Source organism: Vanacampus margaritifer, unplaced genomic scaffold (genome assembly GCF_051991255.1).
Source record: "Vanacampus margaritifer isolate UIUO_Vmar unplaced genomic scaffold, RoL_Vmar_1.0 HiC_scaffold_25, whole genome shotgun sequence".
NCBI lineage: Eukaryota > Metazoa > Chordata > Actinopteri > Syngnathiformes > Syngnathidae > Vanacampus > Vanacampus margaritifer.
In genome coordinates this window covers 1,435,554-1,440,818 of record NW_027520735.1, presented here as the reverse complement: position 1 = coordinate 1,440,818, position 5,265 = coordinate 1,435,554, and the positions used below count along the sequence as shown (strand labels likewise).

Below are 5,265 nucleotides of genomic sequence, written 5' to 3'. Positions count from 1 at the left end.
TGGGTTTCAAACTAGGGTTTAACATTAGGGTTAGGGTTTCAAACTAGGGTTTCAAATTAGGGTTAGGGTTACAAACAAGGGGTTTTACATTAGGGTTAGGGTTTCAAACTAGGGTTTTACATTAGGGTTAGGGTTTCAAACTCGGGTTTAAAATAAGGGTTAGGGTTTCAAACTAGGGCTTTACATTAGGGTTAGGGTTTAAAACTAGGGTTTCAAATTAGGCTTAGGGTTTCAATCTAGGGTTTTGTTTTAGGGTTAGGGTTTCAAACAAGGGTTTTACATTAGGGTTAGGGTTTCAAACTAGGGTTTTACATTAGGGTTAGGGTTTCAAACTAGGGTTTTACATTAGAGTTAGGGTTACAAACTAGGGTTTTACATTAGGGTTAGGGTTTCAAACTAGGGTTTTACATTTGGGTTAGGGTTTCAAACTATGGTTTTACATTAGGGTTAGGGTTACAAACTAGGGTTTTACATTAGGGTTAGGGTTTCAAACTAGGGTTTTACCTTAGGGTTAGTGTTTCAAACTAGGGTTTAAATTTTGGGTTAGTGTTTCAAACTAGGGTTTATCATTAGGGTTAGGGATTCAAACTAGGGTTTTACATTAGGGTTAGGGTTTCAAATTAGGGTTTAACATTAGGGTTAGCGTTTCAAACTAGTGTTTTACATTAGTGTTAATGCTTCAAACTAGGGTTTTACATTAGGGTTAGGGTTTTAAACTATGGTTTCAAATTAGATTTGGGGTTTCAAACTAGGGTTTTACATTAGGGTTAGTGTTTCAAACTAGTGTTTTACATTAGGGTTAGGGTTTCAAACTAGGGTTTTACATTAGGGTTAATGCTTCAAACTAGGGTTTTACATTAGGGTTAGGGTTTCTGTCAGGTTCAGATGTAGACATTTATCAAATAAAGAGAGAAGAAGCATCTGGTTCCAAATTTATTACTCATGAGGAAGAGAAAACTGCAGCCTTAGTTTGATCGGTACAGAGTCTCTCTTGGTTCATCATTCAAATAGTCCCCTTATATACCAATCGGGGCATCTGATTACATGACAGAAAGAGAAAAACAACTCCTATCTCACTTCACACTCTCTAATGCGGCATGCAAGTCCAGGGGCCCTGGCGTTGACGTGCGTCACGTCTTCTTATCAGTTGTCCCCACTCGGCAGCTGAGTCGTCCACTTGCAACTTCACCAAATACAATAACACTCCTTTGCAATACATAGCAATCATAAACAGAAATTACTACACTATTACGTTGACTTGTGTTTCCCAAGAGGCAATTTACTTCAACACGGCAAATGTATAATAATCCTCCAAAATAATTCTTACATTTCCCTCCTGTTTATTCTACATTTGCCTCCAAAAATTTTGTCATCAAAAGAACTTTGATTTAAAGGTTTTATTTAGTTGAATCATTTACTGGATGACAAACTTAAACATTCCATCATGTCCCCTTTCTATGTTTTAAGTTTTAAGGTGTGTAAAATAGGACGGCAGGAGAAATTATCTCATCATTGGTTTGGTCATTAGTGTCCCCTCCATCACCACAATTTGCAGAAATAAGCAAAGGGTACATCTCTTGTAATTTAGAATTTGTGGGAGCGACGACGGTTGAGACAAGTCGGACGAGTAATGCGCGAATGCAGGGAATACAACAACATCCACACAGCACAAGAATTGAGGTGAACAGAGTCATAGAAATCATGACAGAAAATACCAAACTTATATTTGCCAAACGTTTTTTCCCACCACTCGTCCCATGCTGAGGTGGACACACCTGAGTGTTCTTTCATCTTTCGATTCAGGGTGCGCAGGCCTTCAACGGCTCTCGTGAGGGACCCATCCGGAGATGTGTTGTTTGGTATAAATGTACAACACTGGTCCCCAAACATAGCGCAAACGCCACCTCTCTCTGCCAGTAGCATGTCGACCGCAATGCGGTTCTGGAACGCCATGAGTGATGTTGCAGCCAATTGTTCTCTGACAGCTATAAATCTTTCTTCAGTATAATTCCCCAATTTTTGTACATTGTAATGGATGTAGTTGATTCGGTCTACATTTTTATTGGGTGTGACCCATATGAAAATCCTCTATTCTTGTTTATCAGTGCGTGATTTGGTGAATGAATAGCCTTCACGGTCACAAAGACCACACAACATAGTACCGCAAATCTTATCCACGCAATAGCCATGTCGACCGAGAACCCCTAATTAGGTTAGGCGTCTTGGAAAACTTCACTGACCGCAGGTATTTTCAGATTCTATATATCTGCTCCCACCTTTGAATCAGACTTTCGCTCACCCTCCCTGTTGGGTTTGTCGGTTGAGATGACCTTTTTACAATGCGTAAGATGCATCCAAGTGCTCCTTGCTTCAATCTCTATGGCCGTCGGCGTGGTCAGCAGCACTTGATGATGGCCTTCCCACTTTGGAGAATTCCAGTGCTTCTTTTTGAGGCTTCGGATCAGTACCCAGTCTCCTGGAGCTACTAGTTCTTCCTGTTGGAGAGAAGCACAATCGCCTTCTGGTAATTTCAATTCATCTCTTTTCTCTAATGTTTTTCGCATGTAATCGGCCAAACTGGCTTCGTTGCCACTGTTAATGATAATAAATAATAATAATAATAACAATTTTTGAGAATAAATTAAAGCCATATGTCGTATACATTCTGTGTATCCGTCCTACCATTCCCCCTGTTGACACATGGGTCACACCATGTGTCAATATAGCGGCCCACTTATAAAGATTTTTATTTAATTTAATGTCACATTTTCTTCGATGGCTTTTTGTTTGTCATCCTGTTGGGAAGCTGATTTTTCTAGTCGTGTATTTTTTCTATTGTGGGGACAGTGCCTCAAAAAATGCCCTGTCTCCCCACAACACCAACAGGTGACTTCTTTTGGGCCTGTGGCATAGCCGCGCCCCTTGCCGGTGAGTCCTATTTTAAATTGAGGTCTACCCCTTCCTCGGCCCCTGTTTTGGTAAAAACCTTTTCCTCGTCTTTGAAAGTAGAATTCGTTCCCCTCGTTCTCAATAATAAATGTGTCTGTCTTTATTTTATCTTGCAAGTTAAATATTTTTTGTATATTAAGCTGGCCAGCAAATTCATATTTCGTTATCCACAAATTTAAATGTTTTGTTTTAGAAGGACATTGGTTTTCTACAAACTTGCAGTCCTTACATGTTAACTGTTGTTTCGGGTCTTTCTTGTTGGCTTTTTTGCTATTTGTTTTCTCCATGTTGGAGTCAGCGATTCTCTTAAGGAGATTAAACTGACTTTAAATCCCCGAACAAACAATAATGAGGTAGCGAACCTCCACTCACACCGAGGTAGCGAACCTCCACTCACACCCCCTCTTTATTTACGCGCGTAGGACACCGTTGCCCTCTTTTATAGACTCTCTCTGTCTCTCTTTTATAGACTCTCTGTCTCTTTACGCAACATTGACTAGTATTCTTACGGTTTTGATTCACCCCACTTTTATAGACTCCCTCTGTCTATTTTTCAGTCCCCTCTTCCCAGTTTCATAGACTCCCTCTGTCTATTTTTCAGTCCCCTCTTCCCAGTTTCCCCTCTTTCTTTTCCTCAGTTTTATAGACTCACTCTGTCTACTTCCCTGTTTTATAGACTCTCTCGCTGTCTTTTCTGTTTTATAGACTCACTCTGTCTTTTTTAGTTTTAAGTACGTACAGGACACCGTCGCCCTCTTCTCCACGGAGTTTAAACGCGCGTAGGACACCGTCGCCCTTAACTTTAAACGGACACTTATTTACCAAAAATCCGCCAATGAAAATATAAGTGTCCTACCAGTGTTGCCTTCTCTCTTCCTGGCTTGCTTCAACTTTCAGTCCCCAGAAACAGGGCCGAGGTCCAGTCCCCTAAAATGGGACAGCTGCCGTGGCCACGGTCTTTCTTGGTCGTCGGCTCTGCCTCTGGGCACCTCCGGTATGTTGCAATCCGGCTCGAAGGACCAATTTAAATGTCAGGTTCAGATGTAGACATTTATCAAATAAAGAGAGAAGAAGCATCTGGTTCCAAATTTATTACTCATGAGGAAGAGAAAACTGCAGCCTTAGTTTGATCGGTACAGAGTCTCTCTTGGTTCATCATTCAAATAGTCCCCTTATATACCAATCGGGGCATCTGATTACATGACAGAAAGAGAAAAACAACTCCTATCTCACTTCACACTCTCTAATGCGGCATGCAAGTCCAGGGGCCCTGGCGTTGACGTGCGTCACGTCTTCTTATCAGTTGTCCCCACTCGGCAGCTGAGTCGTCCACTTGCAACTTCACCAAATACAATAACACTCCTTTGCAATACATAGCAATCATAAACAGAAATTACTACACTATTACGTTGACTTGTGTTTCCCAAGAGGCAATTTACTTCAACACGGCAAATGTATAATAATCCTCCAAAATAATTCTTACAGTTTCAAACTAGGGTTTTACATTAGTGTTAGGTTTTCAAACTAGGGTTTTACATTTGGGTTAGGGTTACAAACTAGGGTTTTACATTAGGTTTAAGGTTTCAAACTAGGGTTTCAAATTAGGTTTAGGGTTTCAAACTTGGGTTTTACATTAGGGTTAGGGTTTCAAACAAGGGTTTAACATTAGGGTTAGGGTTTCAAACTAGGGTTTTACATTAGGATTAGGGTTTCAAACTAGGGTTTTACATTAGGGTTAGGGTTTCAAACTAGGGTTTCAAATTAGGCTTAGGGTTTCAATCTAGGGTTTTGTTTTAGTCTTAGGGTTTCAAACAAGGGTTTTACATTAGGGTTAGGGTTTCAAACTAGGGTTTTACATTAGGTTTAGGGTTTCAAACTAGGGTTTTACATTAGGGTTAGGGTTACAAACTAGGGTTTTACATTAGGGTTAGGGTTTCAAACTAGGGTTTTACATTAGGGTTAGGGTTTCAAACTAAGGTTTCAATTTAGGGTTAGGGTTTCAAACTAGGGTTTTTCATTAGGGTTAGGGTTTCAAACTTGGGTTTTACATTAGGGTTAGGGTTTCAAACTAGGGCTTATAATTAGGGTTAGGGTTTCAAACTAGTGTTTTACATTATGTTTAATGCTTCAAACTAGGGTTTTACATTAGGGTTGGGTTTCAAACTAGGGCTTTACATTTGGGTTAGGGTTTTAAACTAGGGTTTTGCATTAGGGTTAGGGTTTCAAACTAGGGTTTATCATTAGGGTTAGGGTTTCAAACTAGGGTTTTACATTAGGGTTAGGGTTTCAAACTAGGGTTTAACATTAGGGTTAGGG

The 5,265-nt window shown here is 40.2% G+C and overlaps 1 long non-coding RNA gene across 1 annotated transcript; it reads right to left on the bottom strand.

Moving 5' to 3' along the window:
• Positions 1–920: 920 nt before the first annotated feature.
• On the bottom strand, positions 921–4,427 carry LOC144040785 (uncharacterized). Its single transcript, XR_013289855.1, has 2 exons — positions 3,806–4,427; positions 921–2,495 (listed from the first exon to the last, which is right to left on the bottom strand). It is a non-coding gene; the product is annotated as an uncharacterized LOC144040785 (long non-coding RNA).
• Between the last annotated feature and the right edge of the window lie 838 nt (positions 4,428–5,265).